General features: G+C 40.7%; 1 protein-coding gene across 1 annotated transcript in view; it reads right to left on the reverse strand.

Moving 5' to 3' along the window:
- Positions 1-22,681, reverse strand: part of LOC117412616 (5-hydroxytryptamine receptor 2A-like) — a 192,231-nt gene that overhangs the window by 45,543 nt on the left and 124,007 nt on the right. Inside the window, exon 3 of the mRNA XM_058989010.1 lies at positions 1,765-1,872. The gene's annotated coding sequence lies outside the window, so the exon portion shown is untranslated. The remainder of the gene's footprint in view (positions 1-1,764; positions 1,873-22,681) is intronic.

Below are 22,681 nucleotides of genomic sequence, written 5' to 3' on the forward strand. Positions count from 1 at the left end.
CAATACGGTTTTGTATTGATTTCAGAAAATTAAATGCAGTTTCCAAATTTGATGCATACCCGATGCCTAGAGTGGATGAACTGCTGGAGCGTGTGGGAAATGCCCGGTATATCTCCACTCTAGATCTAACCAAAGGTTACTGGCAGGTACCCTTATCACCAGACTCCTGCGAAAAAACTGCCTTCTCCACTCCTCAGGGTCTCTTTGAATTTGTGGTTCTCCCCTTTGGCTTGCACGGAGCGCCTGCTACTTTTCAACGGTTGATGGATCGGGTCCTCCGTCCTCATGCTGAGTATGCTGGAGCCTACTTAGATGATGTGGTAGTCTTTAGCCATGACTGGCCGACACATCTACAAAGGCTACAGGCGGTATTAAATTCCATTAGGCAGGCAGGGCTCACAGCAAATCCAAAAAAATGCAAATTAGCCTTTTCGGAAACCCAATATTTAGGGTACACAATGGGGCAGGGGTTGGTAAAACCTCAAGAAACTAAAGTTAATGCCCTGAGGAATTATCCTCGTCCCACTACCCAAAGGCAGGTTCGGGCTTTCTTGGGGCTAGCCGGTTATTACCGGAGATTTATTTCGCACTTCGCCACTAGAGCTACACCCCTTACAGATTTGACCAAAGGCCATAAAAATCGGCCCATCCAGTGGTCCAAAGAGTGTGAGGCGGCGTTTCAGGACTTGAGACATGCCTTGTTGTCCAGACCAGTCTTAAAGAACCCTGATTTTAGAAAAGATTTTATCTTGCAGACAGATGCCTCAGGGGTGGGCTTAGAGGCAGTATTAGCTCAGGGCTTTGATGGGACAAACATCCCATCATGTTTCTAAGCCGAAAACTTTTACCTCGAGAACAACGGTATGCAACGATAGAAAAGGAATGTCTAGCAATCAAGTGGGCTGTAGAAAGCTTAAAATATTATTTGTGGGGACGCCGCTTCACCCTTTATACAGATCATGCCCCGCTGCGCTGGATGTATAAGGAGAAGGATTCAAACCCTCGTCTCACTCGATGGTTTCTGGCTCTACAGCCCTACTGTTTTGAGGTTAAGCACCGGGCAGGTAAGGATCATATGAATGCTGACGTGTTGTCAAGAATCCCTGAATTGACTTCTTCTTCCTGCTCTAGGATTATGCCGAAGCAAAGGGGGAAGGTATGTGAGCCATCTCACAGGCCAACCCGCAGGGGGTGCATATGGTGGGCCGGAGAGAGGCTGACCGGACCCAGCAAACAGCACAGGAGGGATCACTGGCAGCTCTGGAACCAGCCTGCAATGATCAGGAGGAGATAAGTGGGCTATGGGCTACAGGTGCTCATATTTAGGGACGTTAATTAAATGAATAGATTAGTGATTGCCTCAATTGGCCAGCACCTGTAGCCGATGCAGTTAACAAGCATCTCCTCCAGCCCAGTGATATAAAAAGGCTGAGCAGTCACTAGAGGGGGAATCGTTACTGAGGAGAGAAGGACTGAGCCGTGTTGGAACTTTTTGTTTGTCTTGAAAATAGTTTTTTTTTTTTTAACTACTCCTGTGCAAGATATAGGTTTGTTTTTTGTTTGTTTTCCGTTTTTGATGCCCTTCAAGACCCAAAATAAAAGCACACGGATCCACCAAACCTGTGTTCGCCTGTGATTAATTCCACATTAAAAAGTGGTGCCTGCATTCAGCAAGCCTACAATATATATATATAACAAAAAAGAATGTCGATTTATTTTGATATGTGTAACATCTCCCGGTTGTCAAGGATTGTTATGACTCACATCTCCATGTAACCTTGAGTGTCCTCCAGTTCTTCAGCTTCTTCACTTTGCTTGGCTCCGATCTTATACGCCGCACAGTTCAAATGAAAACCGAAGAAGACCATCTGTCTGAACGGGGGAATTGAAACACATAAGAAAAGACATTAAAGCTCACAGGGAAATTGAATGGTGTTTAAAAGGAATGTTTTGTACTCTCTGAATAACATTTATTCTGTTTACTAAACAAGGCTGCAAGAGGCCAGTATGAGCCAAACTACTGTATTAAACACTCAATAGTGTACATTTAGAAATACTAAAATAAATGTAATCAATTCAGTGATAAAAGTTCTCATTTTGAGACACTGAAATGTCTGTCATTGAATCTGTTAACTTTCTTTTAGTAATTCTAAATGAGGCAAGTATAAAAGAGAGAAGAAATGAAAGCATTCCTTTAACAGTGGCATGCATTTACAGTATAAGGCAATAGTATAACACAGCTTACCACGGTAAATTTGCAGTTTTCTCATGCCTTTCTCATGGTTATACTATGCATCTACCATGCATCAAACTATAGTTTGCCATGTTTTTAAATTTGCTTTTGCCATACCTTAATGGGCTTTTACCTATGCTTTACCATGCTTTTAGTACGGGGAACTTTTAAAATGGAGGGCCAGATTTAATACATTTTTAGCTCTGTTTTATGAAGATACAAATTCCTCCCATTAACTCAGCACATGTGTAACCATTTAATGGAATGGAGCCCAGTAGACAAATGTCTGGCTAAGGCGTGATAATCATTTATAACAACATATTTAAAGTGAGGAGGTGAATAAAATCTTTCTAGCCTCTTCTTGTAAGTTTGTGTCTATTTCTATAACTCAAATCAATGTTGCATTCAACGTTTCATTCCAGTTTTTCATTCACAGCAATGTTATGCGGATCACATGTCACAAAGGGTTAGGTAAGACTATGGTGTGAATAATGTTGAGAGTGAGGTTAATTATCAAGACTTTTTCTTGCTCAGCCCAAATGAAATATACAGAAAATAAATGCAGTATCAGGAAATCTGGTTATAAACACAGATAATGATCAGGTAAAACAAGACAATCAGCCTTATTCGTTCTTTTGCTTGAACTGATTGGGTTACTTGGAATAAAAAAATTATAGTCTATACAGCTTTCTTTATGTTGCTACTGTGACATTCAGCCCTTGATTACATTTTCAAATCATAATTAAAATAGATTTTTGGAAAAGGTTCAATCTAACTTTGTTAGTCATTATTAAAAGCCCTGTTGAATTTTTCCTTCAATTCTAACTGCAGGGCTCATTCAGTGTATGAGGAGGTACAGCAACAGTCTTCCAAGTGGATACCATCCCAAGTCTATTGTCTCCAAGTACACTCTGTGTCCTGTTATTAAAGCTTGTATATTACAAGAGTTTTGGTCTTTCCTTGTTTGAAGGTCCTGGGTCTGTATTTATCATTTGTGCGGTCACACATTCCAACAGAAAGCATGCGATTTCTCAACACAGAAGTTTGTGTGAGAATATCCATAGAATCACACACACTCTGGACCATGCGTATGATCGTTTCCTTGTGTTAGAATGATGGTACTGCAAGATAAGATCAAACTCCTTTTAAATCAGCTAAGATCCGCATTCAGTGCAATATGTACAATAATAACTCTCTCATGTTTGTTATTGATGCTGAAGTATTGCTGAAATTGCTTTGTGTCACATATCATTCTTTAATAAATGTTTGCCATTGTGGAGTAGTGGTTAGGGCTCTGGACTCTTGACTGGAGGGTCATGGGTTCAACCCCAGGTGGGGGACACTGCTGCTGTACCCTTGAACAAGGTACTTTACCTAGATTGATCCAGTAAAAAACCCAACTGTATAAATGGGTAATTGTATGTAAAAATAATGTGTAAAAAATAATGTTATATCTTGTAACAATTGTAAGTTGCCCTGGATAAGGGTGTCTGCTAAGAAATGATATCAAATATTAAATTATTAATATTTAGGCAGTAGTATGATATACATTTTGGTTGATTATTCCTTAATAAGCAGACGGTATGTTTTGTGACTCCCTTGTTCCACTTGTGCTCTGGTAATTACAGAAGACATTCATATGAGAAGTTGTAGCAGGTGTGTTGGCTATTAAGCATGACACATTTTTTCTATAAATTAACATACAGTAATACATCAAAACATAATTTGAAAATGCCTGATCTCATACTTCTGGAAGACCTAGCTAATGCTGCTTTTTGGCGAGAGACAGTATTTCAGGATCAATATGACATTCACAGCATGTACAGAATAACTTTTCACAAGACACCACGTTCCAAAGGCAGTCCTAATGGAACTGAGCGAGACGTTGGGTCCTAGGTTGCACAGACCAACCAAGCACACACATCCTATTCCTACTCAAGTTTTGTCTACTGTTGGCTTTTTGGCCACTACAATAGTAGCTTTCAAAAGCAGATTGGAGACATAACTGGCATTTCACGAGGCTCTTTTAGCGCATTGATGCCTATAACAGCAATCATGTCTACAATGTCTTTATATCTATTAAACAACATAATCCAAAACAATTTTATAGAGGGTTCTGGTACCGCTAAAAAAACTTCTGCTCTAATGGTTTATCATGACACCAGAACCCCACAGAATGTACAATGGATTGCTGTAAACAAGCTAATCAAATTGTAAAACGAGTGCACGTTAATTAGGCCAGTCTCTTAATGACAGCCTTGAAGGCTTGTTAATAAATGTTTTTAGTGAAGTACGTTGTTTTGGGGGTTGGGGGATGAGTGGATTTATGATCCGTGTTATTTTCATGATTATCTTTTATTTAAATGTGAACTTTCTCATAAAGTAATTAACATGTTTTTACAATACCAATACTCACTCCACTACTGACTCTAGTAATGCAATTTCCCTTTTTTTTCAACAAGCAATAAAAAGGAAGTTGATATTGAAAATATTTCAAATTTAGAAACAGTACAGAACAGTACATTCACCTTTGCTGAACCTTAAACTCTTGACTAACCTCAAAAGAAAGTAGTTTGTTCATTTCCATAACATTCGATTTGTCTGCACTGTGCATGATAGTGAAAATGTGAATTAGCTCACACAAGTGCCTCACCTAAAGCCACATGGGAATATGTAAGTTACCATGGTACAAAGATGGCAGCAGGAAAGTACATTTTTTGTTTGCAGTATTTCCCTTATCAGATTGATGTTGCAGATAACCCCACTTTTTTCTCCGTCTTCCCTAAAACTTTGCATAATACAAATCATGCATGGAAAGTATCATACAGATTGTATTTACTATGTTTCTGTTTAAAACTATTACTAAAAACGTAATTGTAAAGTACTACTAAGAACTATGTTTAAATGTGTATAACTATACTCCCATGCAATTTCTTTGAGTTATGTCTGAGCAAAACCCTTGTCCACCCTCCACTTCCGTCCGTTGCAGCGATGAAGAGACTCGGGAGTTAATATTCATAAGGGAAGAGGATATGATGAGGCAGCTTGATACAAGGCACAACACAAACACTCAAAATAAAATGTGGTGTGGAATTTTCACAACTTATTCCTTGGGAATTGGGAGGGGAAGGGAGTGAAGAACCAGCCGAGGGTGGGGAAAAGAAAGGGTAGAGACGATGGGGGGAAAAGAAAGAAGATAAAGATTAAAGACAGCAAGTTGCAGGTGGCCCCCACAGATCAAAAACTAGCTAATGTCCACACAAAGTCCCCAGTCTTGCCCTCGCAGGCAGAGACGGAGGCGAGTGGGACGGCTACACTGCCGCCTAGTGGGCAGGTAGCAGCCAGCCAGGGCATCCCCAGCCAGCCTTCCCAGTCGTTGGCACAAACCCTAGCACACCTCGCAGAAGAGGTGTTCACTAATGCACCGAGGGAGAGGTCAGGGTCAACACCTTCCCTGACCAGCAGTACCTCGGTAGCAATGACCCTCTTCAAGCGAAGGGCCTCCCTTCAAAGCATCCTTGACCCCCTCCCTTGTATGGGCAAAACCAGGGGCCCCCTAGAGGTCCTCCTAGATACAGCACTGGAGGACATGGGAATACCCCTGGACGCGGTAAGCCAGAAGTCTGCTAACAGCTCCAATTCAACAGACGGTAACAGCCAAAGAATGCTGTCTGTCATAACCCCCCCCCCAGGACAAAGCTGACCCACACGTTCCGAGGGGCCCTGAGCAAGTTCCACCAGACTTACCTTGTGGGGAGTTGAATAGCCCAAACAACTCCACGTACTGTGCATATAAAGACGGTGCCTTCTTGGACGAGGCAGCAGTGAGTACCTTCTCAGGGGTGATGGGAGTTGCAAATAAGCCCAAGCCCCCTCGAAGCAAGCGTAGAGCTAAGAGTAGGAAGAGTGTCCTGACCTCCCAATCATAGTCGCTATGGGGTGGACGCAGCGACTCCTTTTCTTGTTAGCTACCCTGATGGCCCTGATATGTGTGTCTGTTAATGTCAGGAGCATCAGGGAGACACAAAAAAGATTTGATGTACTAAACTATCTAGCTAACTTGAAAGCAGATCTCATCTTTCTGCAGGAGTGTGGTATTTCGTCGAGCCCTGATTATAGGGACCTGAAGGAGAGTTGGACCCTGGGGGACTCCTTCTGGTCGGGCTCCAACATAGCCAGAGCCGACGGAGTAGGTATCCTGTTTAAAAACCCTTTTATTACCTCCCGCAGCAGCAGGGAGGTAGAACCTGGTAGAATTCTGAGCGTGGATGTGACATACAACAACACTCCCCTCAGACTGGTCAATGTCTACGCACCCACTAACCAAAACGAAAGAGTTCAATTTTTTCCACAGCTGCGTCCACTCCTGTTGGGGAACGTACCCGTCATCGTGTCAGGTGACTTCAATTGTGCTCTGAGGGACGTAGACCGGAGCAGGCCACGCAACGACCGCTCTAGTAGAGTTTTGTCCTCCGTAATATCTGATTTCTCCCTGTGTGATGCAGGTAAGGACCTGGTGCCTCCCTTTACCTGGGTGAGCTCATCTGGGACCTCCTTCTCCCGTATAGATCTCGTCCTGCATACCAGCTCCCTTACGAAGACGGCAGTAGACACCCAGGCCGTCTTCTTCTCTGACCATAGGCTCCTGCAGGTAACATTGCAGGTCCCTCAGACCTCCCAGATGGGGTCAGGGGTTTGGAAATTAAACACCTCCTTACTCGATGACCCCTCCATAGCTGCAGCCTATAAGAGCAGGCTTGTTGAGTGGACCACTTTGCGTGACCTATTCAACTCCCCTATAGAGTGGTGGGAGATGGTCAAAATCAGAACTAAGGGTTATTTCATAGCAGCAGGCAAGAGGAAAGCAAAAGAAAGGAGGGCCAAATATAAACACCTGAATGCTGCCCTCCAGCGTCTGAGCCTGCTTCAGCTTCGGGGGTTCCCTGTAAGCGACGAGATAGCGCAGACCAAGCTAGATCTTTCAGTGCTTTGTAGGGTGGAACAACGAAAGGTCATGCACAATGCAAAAGTGCAAAAAATGGAGGAAGACGAAAAGTGTACTCGCTTCTTCTTCCAGAAAACGAGGGAGAAGCGGCACTTGATGTCCTCCATGCTCGACAGCAGGGGGAGGATAGTAGAGGACAGTGAGGGAGTGAAAAAAGTGGTAGAGAACTTCTATAGGGACCTGTATAACATCAAAGCTACAGATGACACCCTGATAGAGTGGTTCCTGAGCCAGTTGGAGCCTGACTCAGTGCGGGACGACGAGGAGGAGGAGAAGGACCCAGAACTCACGCTGGAGGAGCTCACCCAGGCGGTTAAGACCATGAACACCGGTAAGACGCCAGGTCCAGATGGCATCCCGGGTGAGTATTACCATCTTTTTTGGGACACGCTAAAAGTCCATTTAGCGGAGGTCTACAGAGCGGTCTACAGGGAGAAGCAGTTGGGCCCTTCTATGCGGGAGAGTGTAATTACTCTCCTTCATAAGAAAGGGGAAGTTAAAGATCTACGGAATTGGCGCCCAATCAGCCTCCTTTGCGTGGATTACAAGATACTAGCCAAAGCTCTGATGCTCCGGCTACAAGTACACCTCCCTTTGGTCATTGGCCCCGACCAGGCTTGTGGCGTCCCAGGGAGGTCCATCACGAATATTTTAATGTTAACAAGGGACATTCTGGCTTATTCTAGAGAACGGAACCATCCCCTCTGCCTGTTCAACCTTGACCAGGAGAAGGCGTTCGATAGGGTAAGCCATGAATATATGTACAAAGTGATGGACCAGATGAAATTCGCTCCTGGACTTAGGGGGTGGGTTAAAACCATCTATACAAACATTAGTACCCGAGTCTTGGTGAACAGGCACCTGACTGGTAAAATATCTATCCAGTCAGGGGTCAGACAGGGTTGCCCACTATCCCCACTGCTATATGTCGTGTGCATCAAACCCCTCCTGCAGGCAATTCGTAGGGATACCAATATAACTGGTTTCCAGCTGCCTGGATCCAACGGGGTCCAGGTCAAAACAACAGCATATATGGACGATGTGTCACTCATTTGCACCAACACATCGTCGGTACCTCGGATTAGTAATATCCTTGAGAAGTACTGCACGGCGACCGGGGCAGTGATTAATAAGTCCAAGAGCGAAGTCTACGTGTCTAAAAATTGGCAGGTAGATAGGGAACTGTCGGACATGTACCCTGTCAAAAAGGACAAAATCAAGATTCTGGGCCTCATTTTCGAGAACAATAGCTCGGGGGCCCAGAGGTGGACGGCGGCCATTAACCAGGTCCGTAAAAAGATTGGCGGATGGAGCACAAGATCCTTAACAATGACGGGTAGAGTATTAATAACCAAGTCTATACTGTTCCCCATCCTCTCTTATGTAGGAAAAATCTTTCCCCCAGACAGGACCACCAAAAAAGTGGTGGACCGCATTATCCACCGCTTTATCTGGGGCAGCAAGATGGAGAGGGTAAAGCGAGCCATCTTGAGTAAAGCCGACAAGAAGGGAGGTAAGGGGGTCCCGGACGTTGTGCAGCTCACCCGAGTGCAGGGGCTCACGCAAACTATCAAGAACATCCAGGCCCTGGACAGGAAGGTATGTTACATGAATCGTTTCTATTTTGCCACCTGTCTCAGGGCCTTGGGCCTCTGCACTATTGATAACACCGTGCCGTACTCCTGGGACCCCCCATTGTATTATAGAACCTTAAGGGACACTATATATAAATTGGGCTTAGATAAAGCAAAATTGGCCTCCTGGGAATACAAGGCTGTAACTAAATATCTTGCCGGTTCCCAGGAAATTGAAAAAGTAGCTACTTTCTCCCTCACCCAAAGCCAAAAAATCTGGGAGAATGTGTCTCACAGCTGCCTCAGTAATGTCCAGAAGGATATAGCATGGAACACCGTCCACAGTGCACTCCCCACTCGAGCGTTCATGTTCAGGAGGGGACTAGCCCAAGTAGAAACATGCCCCTATGCAAAGTGCCGCAAGAGAGAAACACCAGCCCATATCTTCTGGGAGTGTGATGTGGCTGGCAGTGTCTGGCTCTCTGTCTCTGTCTTCCTAAACAGGTTTGCTGACACGGCCAAGATGACCGCTGAGACTGTGCTCTATGGGCCTGCGGGAGGAATCACTACCAGCACAGCTAAGTGCGTTTGGCGTGTCATCAATGTTGTCAAGCAGATCCTGTGGGAGGGCCGTAACGTCTGTGTCTATCACAAGCAGGAGCTAGACACTATCACCACGACTAGAAGGGCACAAACTCTTATCAAGGACTTTGTAATTCTGGACATCCGGACCCTCGGGAAGGACAAGGCCTGCGCGGAGTGGAGGATCGCCGGACTTCAGGACGTGAAGATGGAATAAAGGAAAAAACTGGAACCGCTAGCTCCTAGGAGCGGGACTACGGGGCACCGCTAAGCCTTTTATTTATTTTGTCATGCCAGCATTCCGCCCTTTTTAGCTGGCATGACCGTTTTTCAACGGTGCCCTGGTTTTATGTAGTCTTTTTGTTTCAGTTTTATGGACTTTTATTTGATTTACGTTGAATGTTTTATTTGATTTTGTTTTGTTTTGTTTATATATCTAAAAGATTTTTAACGTCAACTATTAAAAGTTACATTTTAAGTGTTTTAAAATTTTAGAATTTTAACCCACTGTTTTACACACTGTCCCTTTTCCCCTGTCCCTGTTTTAGTAATATAGTTTTATGTTCACTTTTGAACCTTTTTAGAGAGCACTCCCCGGCCCTCACAAGCACTGGTTTTTTATAGATGGTTCTTTTTTTCCAGTCACTTTTAAAACAGCACAGGTTTTTTTCATGTTGATTTTAATCTGTGTCTGTTTTAACCATGTACAAAGCACAATTGTCTTGGTGTTTTTAAATGTATTTTAAATGCTTTTAAAACAAAATGTATGTCTGTATGCATGAATGTCATCTTTAAAAGGATTGTGGGCGACAACACTAAAACAAAGTATTTAAAAAACAGGCACTATCATTAGCAAATCAGATCTTTAATAACCATGTACATAAGAACATAAGAACATAAGAAAGTTTACAAACGAGAGGAGGCCATTCAGCCCATCTTGCTCATTTGGTTGTTAGTAGCTTATTGATCCCAGAATCTCATCAAGCAGCTTCTTGAAGGATCCCAGGGTGTCAGCTTCAACAACACTACATCAAACATGATGACACGTGGATTCTCCCTCGTGAAACTGTTCTCTCTCATGTAGCTCACAACATAGCTTGTAAATCTTATTGCTGAGCACTTCTATTTGTTACATACTGCTGAGGTGATATGATGCAGGAAGTGCAATTGTAACATATTTCCTGAGAGTGACTCATAGAGTTATGGACTTTCTTTAACCTAAAGTAGTACCGGACACTTGTCTTCAGATATTGGTGGAATTATTATGTTAGCTACAATTACTTTAGAGAATGATTCTTCAAAGTCTTTTATGATGGACTAAATACAGTAGGATATTCATGAAACTGTTCCACAATGTTGTTGGCCTATATCTTTATTGTATTCATAAAAACCTGCTACAGTATAAATAACTTAGAAAGAACTCCAATACACTATTTAATCGATTCGAAATGTAACTTCCAGTGACATAGGAATTCCTTGAGTAGCCACATGAATATTGTGCTTCATACAATGGAAAGAAAAGAGGGAGCAATCTCATTAGCTAACAGGTGTTCCAACCTGTGCAAATATGTCACGACACCAGCAGGGCTTGGGACTTTTTGGACTACTCTTCCTGATTCCCTTGACAACCAATTCACTCTGGGGCGGGGGAGATGAGGGTGTCATTTTATTAGTGCAGTTCAGGGTGTTCACATATGGTCCAATATCCACACGCCTTGGCTGTTTAACACCACCCCCAGGCATGCGGATATTGGGCAATATTGGAACACCTCTTTGTGTGTTATTGCTTTCGTGTCCCGGTCATTATGGAATAGGACCGCTCACCTTTTATGCATATGACTAATTATAAATTCCTAGCCAATCAAGTGCAGTAGCTCAATTCTTGAATACTGAGACAGCATAAATGTAGCGGGTTTCTCAATCACTGTAATGCAGCAAAACACTCACATACTCAAACTCAACACTAACACTTACTGTAACAATCACTAACTTTCTCAGCCCAGTAAACCTTAATCTTTATTTAAAATGTGTAACACCATAACTCACGGGTTCTGACACAACAAATAGCAGGAACACATAAAAAGATTGTTTCCAATCAATCCAAATTCATCTTCAAGTGCTGTCAGGCATTCTGTAAATGTGCAAATCGTGATAAAATATACACCACACTGAATGTGCACCTATGATAGAAACATGGCATGTGTGCCACGGTGTTCAGCAGTCCTTTCCCAGCGTGTCCTGGAAGCCTGACATTTAATTGATGTTAATGCTTAATCAGTTCTCATTGTCCCTGCTTCTGAGACTTCAAAAATAGTCTTAAATACTGGCACTTAGGTGCAACATTGAGAATGAGCTGCAGTGAAATGCCAGCAGATTGTACTTTTAATTGAAGTGCCCTCACTGAGCACACAAATCGGTCCCTCATTCATTTTGCATCTTTTGCAATTACTCAGGGAAGCTTCTGCACGGAGTGAGACACTGAGACTGAATACACAATGGCAGCTCACTGACAAAACACCACAGAGGGTTTCAGATAGCCCTGCAGAAAGCAGCTGATGTCTTTGGGGTAACATTAGATCAGTTCCAGTTTGTAATGTTGTCACCTTGGCCTGAATTAAGTCAAAATGATGGTGCCGCCATATCCATTATAAAGTATAGCAATGGCAGATCCATACTTTTAATTTAATCCTGCCCTGGCCTGTATAACTGTATTCATTCCACATCTTTGCTGTCTTCTCAAGCTTCAGCTGGATATATTGCCTTCCTCGGCTGTGCTTACAGGATGTTCCAACCCAGCTGGGAAATGCAGAGGGCCCTTTCTGAATGTGCAACATTGTCTGAATGTTTACAAACTCGCAATATAGCATTCTAGTTTTATAGTATTGGTGTTGTAAAACTAGGAAGACTTACTGAAAGAGAAGAAGAATGGTGAACATGTCTGTAATCAGTACTAACTGTGTTAGTTTCAAATTGCTCATCATACGGTTGAGTCATAATTTAACTATTCATAGCATCACATGGGAAGTGCATACATCCAGTTATCAAGTAAAGTGGTCCTTGTGAAAAAGAACCCAAATGTGATGTGATGAAAGGCTACTGTCTCCTATTGTGATAGACACAAATGTGCATATCAGTGAGACATGCAAGTACACTGAGTTTGAAGATTAGAGAAAGGCAATACAGCACTGGGAGAGTGCCAGGTACCAGCACTGCTGCACAATGAAGATTCATATCTCTCTTTCTCCCCACCGCAAGTACAAAGGTTTGTCTTCTGTCACTGTTAATCAACACCTTTAATATTCACACTTCTCTAAGGCAAGAGCTTCCAATACATTAGAGACCAGGGTCATGCAAATCTCTGTGCTAATATTGGATCTTTTGATAATACATGCTTCTTGGAAACGTATAGCTTCTAGACAGAAAGGATGCGCTTCACAGGAGCCTGTATGTTAATAACATAACTGGATTTAGACACTCCTGCAGATCTCAGGCACCGCATGCAAAACTCTTCAGCTTTCAGGATTTCAGTGTCAAACTTCATTCAATCATTCCATTTATTTACATCATCTGGAAACTAATCTTGTATTCATGCTGTACATGCTGAAAATTCTATCTGGGTAGTGTTTTGTGAAGATCTTCATCAGGTAAAGTTATCATTTATTGATGTATGAAGGATACAGTATAAGTTAAACAAAACAGCACTGTAATATTCAAATTCAGTAGTTCAGGACAAACCCCACGATGCTATTGATTAGTTTAAAAAGTATTTTATTGATGCAGTATGTGAGGAATGAAACAAAACGAATTTGGCATTTCACCTCTCTGGATTGAAGATCTCGTGCCTGGCTGTCGCACGAGGCAGGAGACCCCCCCATAGCTTTGAGAATAAGCGTAATGGAAGAGGGTGACAGGGGGTGGGAGGTGGGTTTGCAAAAATGAAACAAAAGCAAAGTGCGGGGTGAGTACACAGGGTGTTTATAATAGTGATGATTAATCAGTAGGGAATGAATAGGGGATCATTGAATGACATGGCGAATGAGGGTTTGTCCATCCCCCCAATCCTAAGTTATAAACTTCATTTAAAGCTCAAATACACAATTTATTTTGCAAAAATAAGTATCTGTAATTAACATAAAATGATGTATTAACTGACATATTTCCCACTCTTTAAATTAGATGTAAGCATCCATTCAGAATACAGTCATTACTTAGTTATATTGGTGATATTTTAAAATATGTGCTAAGACTTCTAGTTGACACGCTTGCCATTGAATTTATTACATTTCTGTTAGTATTACTAAGTTCCGCAGTGTTGAATGTGTAGTGGTTATGGATTATAAATGACGTTCTTAATCATGATTAATTAATGTTAGTGTTATGGTAATCATTCAGTTTAATAGTAAATCATTTGCTTGTTTCTGTGTGTCAGGCATTTGGAACAATAGGGTTATTAGGTTGTCGTGGGAACTGGTCCCACTGCTTCACCTCCCGCACACGGGGGAGACTAAAGGAAGACACTATTCAATCACAGAAAAAAACAGAGCAAACAGTAAAAGTAACCATGTGCTCCACTGTCCAGTGGCCAAGGCCTCCTCTCCCCCTCAGGGGCGGGACTGCCTGCTTTTATACACAGCCTCCTCCTGGTCACATGACAAGGAGTGCCCAAACTGGAAAAAAAAGGTTTTTAAATCTTCAAAGTATTTTTTTCATTTCTAGAGACAATACTCTTTCTTTGTACAACAAAGCAAATAATGCATATTTAAATAATAATTGAATCAGAACCAAAACAAACTGGTCATGTGACCCCCCATATACCATATCCCTTTTACAGTAACAAAAACAAACCAACAAAAAACAGGGATTAAAGGAAATTTACATTTAAACTAAAATGTTTACAAGGCTATTTATACATACATAATAGACACAACAAATAAATGTAAAACATGCTGTTATTTGATGTCGTTGGAACAAGTATGCACACGTAGACTGCAGGATGTGAATGTGAATGAAAAACAGGTACCGGTACACAAATGGGAAAAATGCCAACCAAAATAACACAGTGATTTGTACATTTACAATACTAACCACAACAACACACATTAATTTGGACAGCTCTCACACATAGGTCCGTGTCAGGCAGAGCAGTCACCCTGTCACACTGTGTGGTTACTTTGGAATTACACTAGATTCCTATAAAATGTTACCTCTATTTCTTCCAATTTGCTAACCAGCCTAGTCATCTCTATTGTATTCCAAGTGGACAACAATGAACATACAAGCACACGTATACAGTACAGGCCCTGAGAAGGTGTTCAGGGTTAGTTATGAGGAAGTAACAAAGTTTAATCAGTAGTGATGTTGGGCATACAATAAGGAGGTTACAATGCCTTTATCTTTTCCCATAGTTTATTCACAATGGGTAATCTGTAACACCTGTTTCTTCACATTTGCACTTACTGTACACCTGAAGAAGAGATTCTCAGGTCCTGAAAGCCAGTGTTTGTATTTCACTGTTAATCTAATATTAGTCTAATGTTATGACAAGCCTCTTCTGTGCCAAAAGTAAAGGTTCATTCTGCTTAAAACCACCCCCTGCAGCTAGAAACCCTCAGCCTGCTGTGCGGAGAAGTGCTTCATTAGCAGTACAGCCCTTGGCTACATTTCAAGGGGTTTTAATTGTCTGTCTAACCAATGCACTTGATAATATGCCAATGCACTTGTTAATATTCCCTTGCATCTTGTCTCAGATTTGGCCATATATACAGTATGTCCTGTTTTTGTTTTCTCTTCTTTGGATAATTTTTGAAATAAAGAAATAAAGATCTACACATGATATAAAGATCTACATAACAAATCAGACTGTGTTACATAATACAGGTTGACCCGCTGTAGATGCATTGTGTATGCTTTTTATTTTATTCATTATTAATCTATTTTCATTTGTTTTTGCACACTGTAACTGCTGCTTTCCCTTATAAACACTATGCGAGCCACAATGGGTTACACTTCCCTGTTAAACAAGCTGTTGAGGGTTATAAATATTGATCACGTATTTTACCTGCTGGTTTGCACAATCGATTTTGGACAGCTAGGTAATAACAACTACTTCCCCTTAGCAAATTCTATATCTTCATTGACGAACAAACGCAATAATACCCTCCATATTGTGGATTAGGGAGGACTCTGGCTCATTGCTACTGAAAAACAGCACGGAATCTTTTATGACATAGATGCTGCTGAATCATCTCCAATCTGACGGTCATTGTTGTTGAATCACACTGCGTTCATTGCTACAGTGCATGATAAAGAATCTGCCTTTATTGGAGTTGAAATGTGAACAATGTCCTTTTGTGCTCATTGTCATATTTACTGGGTCCCTGTTTTGGTTAGGTAACGTGAATTTAATGCGCTTCACTTAGCATTGAAATATATCACTGTAACACCATTGCTATGTCAAGCATGTGAATACTGGCAGCCCTATTCCATTCTTTATGCACATTTACCATAGTAAAAGCATGCGCAATATAGTGAAAGCATGGTAAAGCATAGTTAAGCATCGTTAAACTCAGAGAGGTATAGTATAGCCAAACCAAGGTAAGCTCTGGTAAATGCATAGCATAACCATGGTACGGGTTTGGAAAACTTACTTTACCGTGCAAATTTACTGTGGTAAACTTTCATAAGGGATTGCCATAGTCCTGCCATTGAGGATCTACTGCTGTATTCAGATGTGGATGACTGGCGAGTAAAAGTGGTTAACTTTATAGATTGATGAGAAACTCTGTGATGTGTACTCATGCAGAATCCAGACAAATGAAGGCCAGTGAAGGTGAATCCCAAGTGCACTTCTACACCCAGTGCCCGGCCTGGCTCTGGGCTGTTCATATACTGAGATCTGCTATTAATGCATGCATTCAGAAATGACAGAGAAATAATAAAGAAGATACCACAAGGACCTTCTCAGTTCAGTGGTTTAAGTCTGAGGAGATCAACGGCAGCAAGAGAATGTAAAGAACCTCAGAGATGTGAGTGGAGCTCTTTAGACGTGCCTGTGGTTAATATTGCCAGCATCACCCCCAGAATAAATGTCATCCAGGTTAACACATTTGATTTTACAGAGCAGGCTGAATGGAAGCTGTGAAGAACACATTCCGTCTGCTCTACCCTCATATGTCTATTCATTCACACTTTTTATTTCCTCCAATGAAGAGAAGATGTTCTAGTGCAGCATACTGGTGAAACCTTAGCAAGAACATTTACAAATTATTTTTAAAAAGTGGGGTCATTTATGGGTAATCCAGATATATGTATCGGGTTTAAACCATGAACTAATAATCATGGTCAACCCTGATTTCCCATGGTGAACCATGCCAGCCCATGCTTGGTATATGGATCCATTGCCCAAGTTCCCATACATATTTTCATTGTCAGAGTTTCAGAGCATGGTCGTAAATCAACCAGTCTGTGTTATACTGTGATTTGAAACATTGTGAATCTCTCCCTAAAAACTTTTCTAATTATCGTCCCATTTCTAGTTTACCTTTCCTTGCAAAGCTCTTGGAAAAGCTTGTTGTTACTCAGTTGTCTGCATATCTCTCTGCTAATAATCTCTTTGAAAAATTTCAATCTGGCTTTCAGAAACAACATAGTACAGAGTCTGCACTCATAAAAGCTGTTAATGACATCCTGCTGAATGCAGATGAGGGGCTGTTATCAGGGATTGTCTTTTAGGATATATCTGCTGCATTTGACACGATTGATCACGAAATTCTTCTTGATCATCTTGAGAGTACTGGCACAGTACTCTCCTGGCTGTGGTCCTGCTTAACCTCCCCACATCAATGTGTGTCCTTTAGAGGATCAAAATCGGCTAATACTCTTGTTGTTTCTGGGGTTCCACAGGGCTCTGTTCTTGGTCCTTTACTTTTTAATTTATATATGCTACCGCTGGGTAATGTGATCAGACAACATGGTTTAATTTCCACTCTTATGCCGATGACACCCAGATTTATTTTAAAATGAGTTCAGATGGTGTAAACGTAAACTCCAGACTATCTTGCCTTGACAAAATAGAGGTTTGGATGTCAAATTGTTTTTTGCAGTTAAATGCAAATAAAACTGAATTTCTTTTAATTGGCTCTAAAACAGCATTAAATAAAATCCCACAACCAATGACCTTTGGCAGCCCCCCATTAGCTCTTCGCAAGCTGTGAAAAGTCTTCTCAGCATCACATTTCAACTGTAGTGAAGTCTGCTTATTATCATTTGTGGAATACATTCTGACAGGTACAAAAATATTTAAACATATTACACCTGTTCTTGCCCGCTTGCATTGGCTTCCGGTGAAGTACAGAGTTGTTTTTAAAATGTTATTAATGACATTTAAGGCTGTCTCTGGAAATGGCCCTGCTTACATTAATGATATGCTTTTACCTTATGTCCCTGGACACCAGTTGAGATCTGCTGATGCTGGTCTTCTGGTGACTACAATGGTAAAACACAGCTCTTGTGGTGGAAGAGCCTTTAGTCATTATGCACCTGCATTATGAACAATCTTCCAATTGAAATCCGTAAAGCTGACTCAATAAATGCATTTAAATCAAATCTTAAAACACATCTTTACGCAGAGGCCTTTTTGTAGATTGGGATGGCCTACTTTAGAATTTTGCTAATATGTATTTTATCTATTTTTTTCCTAATTTATTTTTTGATGCTTTTTGATATATTATATTATATTGTGTTCTATTCTATTCTATTCTATTATTGTATAGTATATTTATTTGTCATGTGAAGCGCTTTGGTATGCCTTGGCATGAAAGGCACTATACAAAATAAGTTTGATTGATTGATTGATTGAAATGTCACGTAAATACTTAACATCACGTGCAGGCCTGACAGCAAAGAGTGCGCTTGAGAAATACACTGTCAACTTGATTAGAGGTAGCCCCCCAGCACTTAGAGACATACACTAGATGTAAATCAAACCATTTCCAGCTGCTGATCACTGAAACTGCCCATTTTAAGAAGGACTACCTTATTTTCTACCATACTGTCCTTCTATTACTCCAGAGAGTGTTACTGTAGACTCATAACTTCAAAAGTACAAAGAATTGTGAGTGTCACCATATTATTTATAAGCTACAGAGTCATGTTATTACACCACTTGCCTGCAGGTGGGACTCTGTTAAACAGTTTTGAAGAGGTCTTACACAATTGCTCACTTCAAAACTGGGAAACACATAAACAAAAACAGCAAAGCTAAACAATGGTATGGTACAGTTCACACTCAGTCATGAGGTCTTCATCTCTTCAGACATTGAAAGACACTTTGTCGACAAGCTTGTCTTCCTAAACTAAATTACTTAGAATTAGTGCCATTGGAGATCCTACCTTACTGTTTCCTAGATACCTATACAATGCTTAAGCCATGAACTATGGTCATTGTTATTTACCATGGTTAACCACTGCCAGACCATGCTTGGAAGTTCAACTCATACAACTTCTCTGAATCAAAACTAGGAGTTTCAGAAGATAGTCATACATCACAGCCATTCACTGTTATGCCTTGAGTGACTATGAAATATGCAATTTTAGGTTGTTTAGTAGTGGTAATATGATTTAATGTGTGAGTAAACAGTCACTAGAAGATTCCACGAGGACTCAACAGAAAAACCAGGTCTCAGGTGACAACAATAACACCACTGTGTACTGTAGCCTGTGTTAAGCCTGAATATCGGCTCTCAATTCAAATCCCTGTAGGGCTGTAGGTGATGCCCGTCATACTCTCACACAGTGCCCATTGTGTCGTGAGCTCTCCTGAATAGCACTATACGACTATTTTTAAACGTTAGCCGTTTGTTCAAGCTCAAGACAGTGTGAAGTTTGCATTGACAGTAACTAGCATTTCATTAGCGTGTTAATGAGCCCCTGCTCACTCATCACTATAAACTAGGCACGCTTGGTGGTTTGAGATATTGAATGCACTGCTATTCAAAATACATGACGACAAAGAAACAGTAAGCAGGAACAAAGAATATGACGCATGGAAGACAACTTAGTGTTCATTCATTTGAATAGATCAATACAACACAGAGGGTGATTTTAAATTATAGTGCTGCTATTTTTGCTTTAAGAAATAAATATAAAAATAAATAAAAAGTCAATTCCAGTGTTGCTGTCATACATAACTTCCTACTGTCTGTCTGGCTTGTCTTGTTGCAGACATGTTTCAGGTGGGTTACGGATGCTTCAGCAGTAAAACTATTTTGGGAAAAGAAAACAAGGTCTTTCTGAGGAGACAGTGAAGGCTAAACTAAGACAAAAAGTCAAATCAATCACATTTAAAACACTGTGAACCACAAACCACATGATGTCTGTTTACTAGATTTTTCCAATATTTGCAACTATCATAGCCCAGGAAGCTACATGGTGTTATACTGATACCATTGCAGGGAATGCCTATAGAGCTGGTATTTTCTATGTCATCATTCTTCAATATGTACTGTAAACGTATAATATAGATGAACGTGATAGGGGGATGCTGTAGCATAAATGTAAGGGATCATGCCTTTGTCCAACCTATAAAAGCAGTGGAACACACTGCATATAATGTGGTATAACTGAGCCAGAGAAGATTTACTTCAAACTACACTCATCCACTGAAATCCAGTTGGTTTGTTAAAGACAAAACTACATTATAGGCAGGGGTGTGCAATTTTTGAAAAAAACTTGTTGTCCAAGGGACAAAATGCTAGAAAAATCTACTTGTACTTAAAAAAATCTACTTCCCGCCTCCACGCCATGAAAAACACACACAAAAAAGTAGAATATAACTTGTAGGATTTTGGTTTTATTTAACAGTGAACGCAATCAATCAATTAGTGATTAACAGGGGCGGATCTAGCCTTGTAGCTTGACGGGTTCACTAAATTCTTCAGGTTCCCTGCGACCCCACCTCAACAAATGTCCAGGTGTTTTAGTTTGTTGCATCACAGATACGAAATCATTACCAACCACTACTGCTGCTTTGTAGAATTCTCATTTTCTTGATGTTCTTTCAGTTTTGTAACTGCTGAACCCCAGATTTTTAAAGGACTTGTCAAAATATGTAATATATAAAATGTCAATTTTCTTGCATTTTGTTCTGTTTTTCTACCAAAATTTGCGCACTATTTACAGTAGGCTACATCAAATTCTGCAAAGACAAAATATGTTTTTTCTTTTGATTATTTCTATAATATACTTATTTTTTCTAAACAGTATACAACATTTTACAGCTAAACTAAGACAAAACGTCTTAGTGTATCTTTTTAAAGGTACGGTTGGTTCCACTCACTTGCGTGCTTGTGACGGGTGAATAAGCGACTGGATTCTTCATCCTTAGGAATTGTCACTACCGGCTTAATCTATATAATAAATACAATATTCTGTGTCTGGAGGGTCAGGATGCTTTATATTGCTATAGCAAGGCAATCATTAAGGAATACAGTATTATCATTTCTTTTGAGATTTTTGTATTTTTTTATTTTTAGGGAGCGTGTCTGTCGACTTGGAAATGGGAGAGTGCAGAAGACTGAGAAAGGAAGATTTACAGAAAACAACTATGCGCGCTAACACACATCTTATGCTTTAAGTCGCGCTTTATCGTGGTTGATAAATATGGGATTATCTAGCACGCGCCTTATCCTTGGATAACACGCGTGTTATCGCATAAGAACATTAAGTAAATGAGGCCCATAGTGTCTAAATTGTAGAGTAAATTACTCAATGACCCAAAACCTTATCTGGAGCACTGAGTGGAGGCATAAAGCATTGCTAATATCAGGAGGTACCTGTATGTCACACTTATTGTACATTTTTACATATATCTGGAAATCCCTTATATAAATGTCATGAAACTCAGTAGTAACATTATTAGCTTAAAGAATTGAGAATATCGGATCCTGTGGATACGTCTTTCATTCATCTGCAGGTCACACTTTATTTTTTGCATTCAATTGCTTATCAAATTGATTAAACATTTCATTGCTCATCTTCTTCTATATTATGCTGTACGTACGGTTGATAAATGTCATGGTCATTCACTTTTTTTTTTTAAATTTAGTAGAAGCCAATTGTTTTTTTGTTTTTTTTGTTATCATTTTCTCCCCAATTTGGAATTGCCAATTATTTTTAGGCTCACCACTACCAAGCCTGCAGGTGCCCGGCCAGATCACAGGGGTCGCTGTGCGTGGTGAGCTGAGGACACCCTGGCCGACCTAACCCTCCCTCCGGGCGGCGGTCGTCCAATTGTTATTTTAAATGTTCAGCCATAGCGGGAGACTGATTTCTTGTATCAGTCTTGCTGAAGGTTTCACCACTCTCCTTTTGCATAGTTGGTTTGGCACAGTCTCTGTTGTTGTTGTGCCCTGGTCCTTCCTTGATTCCAGTCAATGTCTGGTGTATCCTCACTCTCATCCTGTATAACACTGGTACTGGGTAGCACCTTGAAATGTGATGCATTTCTTTTCAAAGTGTTTAGATTGCTGCTACCTACTTGCCTGAACTAAATCGAGGGATTTGCAGGTGCTAATAGCTTTACTGAATTGATATGAATGACCCATTCAAGTGGAGTCTTTTTCAATTACCTGAACCACCTTTCCATTTCCAAATGCCATTCAGACGACCCCTTCCCTTTCTGTTTTGGAGTCTGATACGCTTTTTGTTTCTTAATATTATTAGACTGTATATAGATAATAGCTTCTCTACCTCTTCTCGTTTTTTACTAGCCCCTTATGAAAGTTTACCACGGTAAATTTGCATGGTAATGTTGCAGTTTCCTCATGCTTATCATAGTTTACAATGGTCTGCCATGTTTTTAATATGATTTATCATACCTCTCTGGGCTTTACCACACTTTCACTATGCTCTATTACATTTTGCTATGCTTTTATAAACTTTTATAAAGGAAAATTAGCGTTGTTGTTTGAACGTCAACTTTATTGATATGTTTTCATGTAGCTCACATGTCTAGGCTGATCCCATTTCTCTGTCTACTCTTTCTCCTTCCATATCCGTTCCTCTAACACACCCATTTCCTGCACGTCATCTATTAATGCCCAATGCATTCTACTTCTTAAAGGGTTAGGTAAATCACTGAACATTACAACCATGATCAACCATCAAAACCTCAGCAGAGCTAGAGTACCAAATGACAGCCAGTGCAGATAAAAATGTACCTCTCAAACTGCACTAATCAACCATTCCAATGCAAAATGTCACACCCAAAACACATGTGTATTAATATTA

The sequence above is a fragment of the Acipenser ruthenus genome, chromosome 16, assembly GCF_902713425.1.
Source record: "Acipenser ruthenus chromosome 16, fAciRut3.2 maternal haplotype, whole genome shotgun sequence".
Lineage (NCBI taxonomy): Eukaryota > Metazoa > Chordata > Actinopteri > Acipenseriformes > Acipenseridae > Acipenser > Acipenser ruthenus.